Below are 2,516 nucleotides of genomic sequence, written 5' to 3' on the forward strand. Positions count from 1 at the left end.
TTTGTGAATCACACACTGTCAAATATGTAGGGTGACACACACACGCTGTCAAACGGTGTTTGTGACACACACACTGACCAGGGTGGTTTGTGACACACACACGCTGTCCAATGCCGTTTTTGACACACACGCTGTCCAGTGGGTTTCGTGAAACACAGACTCTTTCCAATGGGCTTGTGACACACACACTAACCATAGGGGTTTGTGACAAACACGCTGTCCAATGGGGTTTGTGACACTCACACTGTCCATGGATGTTTGTGACAACCACGCTGTCCAGTGGGGTTTGAGACACACAAATTGTCCAATGGGGTTTCTGACACACACACTGTCCAATGGTGTTTATGACACACAGGCTGTGAAAAAGGGTTTGTGACACACACACTGACCAGGGTGGTTTGTGACACACACACTCTGTCCAATGGCGTTTTTGACACACACGCTGTCAAATGGCATTTTTGAAACAAACTCTGTCTAATGGGGTTTGTGACACAAACTCTGTCCATTGGGGATTGTGAGACTCACACTGTCCATGGGGGTTTGTGACACACACTCTGTGCAATGGGTACTGTGACACACACACGCTGTCCAATGGCCTTTGTGACACACAGGCTTTCCAATGGGATTTTTGACGCACACACTCTGTCCAATGGCTCTAGTAACACTCAAGCTTTCCAATGGGGTATGTAACACACACACGCTATCCTATCGTGTTTGTGACACACACACTTTCTAATGGGGTTTGTGACACACACGCTATCCAATGGGTTTTGTGACACACACACTGTCCAGGGGGGTTTGTGACACACACGCTGTCCAATGGGGTTTGTCACAATCACACTGTCCATGGATGTTTGTGACACACACGCTGTCCAGTGGGGTTTGAGACACACAAACTGTCCAATGGGGTTTGTGACACACACGCTTTCCACTGGGGATTGAGAAAAACACACTGTTCAGGGTGGTTTGTGACCAGCAGGGTTTGTGACACAAACACGCTGTGCAATGGGTTTTGTGACACACACACTGTCCAATGGTGTTTGTGACACACAAGCTGTCAAACGGGGTATGTGACACACACACTGACCAGGATGTTTTGTGACACACACACGCTGTCCAATGGGTTTTTTGACACAAACACTGTTCAATGGTGTTTGTGACTCACACACTGACCTATTGGGTTTGTTACGCACACACTGTCCAGGGGGGTTTGTGAGACACACGCTGTCTAATGGGGTTTGTGACACAGACGCTGACCAATGGGGATTGTGAAATACACACTGTCCAATAGGGTTTGTGACACACATATGAGATCCAATGGGGTTTGTGACACACACACGTTCTAATGGGGTTTGTGACACACACACGCTATCCAATGGGGTTTGTGACACACACACTTTCCAATGGTGTTTGTCACACACACAGTGTCCAATTGGGTTTGAGACTCAGACGCTGTCCAATGGGGATTCTGACATATACACTGTCCAATAGGGTTTGTGACACACATACGCTGTCCAATGGGGTTTGTGACACACACACGTTCTAATGAGGTTTGTGACACACACACTTTCCAATGGGGTTTGTGAAACACACACGCTGTCCAATATGGATAGTGACAAACACGCTGTCCAATGGGGATTGTGACACACAAACTGTCCAGGGGGGTTTGTGACACACGCATTGTCCAATGGGGTTTGTGACACACACGCTGTCCAATGGGGTTTGTGACAGAAACACTGACCAGGGGGGTTTATGACTCACACACGCTGTCCAATGGGTTTTGTGACACACACACTGTCCAATGGTGTTTGTGACTCACACGCTGACCTATTGGGTTTGTTACACACACACTGACCAGGGGGGTTTGTGACACACACACACTGTCCAATGGGTTTTGTGACACACATGGTGTTCAATGGTGTTTGTGACACAAAGGCTGTCAAACGGGTTTTGTGAGAAACACGCTGTCCAATTGGGTTTGTGACACAAAGTCTGTCCAATGGGTTTGTGACACACATACTGTCCAAGGGGGTTTGTGACACACACACTGTCCAATGGGTACTGTGACACGCAAACGCTGTCCAATGGGGTTTGTGCCACACACGCTGTCCAATGGGGTTTGTCACACACACTCTGTCCAATGGGGTTTGTGACACACACACTATCCAGTGTGGTTTGTGACACACACACGCTATCCAATGGTGATTGCGACATACGCACTGTCCAAGGGGGTTTGTGACACACACACTGTCCAGGGGCGTTTGTAAGAGAGACGCTGACCAATGGGGACTGTGACATACACACTGTCCAATAGGGTTTGTGACACACACACATTCCATTGGGGTTTGTGAAACACACACTGTCAAATATGGATTGTGACACAAACACGCTGTCAAACGGGTTTGTGACACAAACACTGACCAGGATAGTTTGTGAAACACACACACGCTGTCCAATGGCGTTTGTGACACACACGCTGTCAAATGGGGTTTGTGACACACACAGTCTGTCCAATG

The sequence above is a fragment of the Columba livia genome, unplaced genomic scaffold (genome assembly GCF_036013475.1).
Source record: "Columba livia isolate bColLiv1 breed racing homer unplaced genomic scaffold, bColLiv1.pat.W.v2 Scaffold_122, whole genome shotgun sequence".
NCBI classification, from domain to species: Eukaryota; Metazoa; Chordata; class Aves; order Columbiformes; family Columbidae; genus Columba; species Columba livia.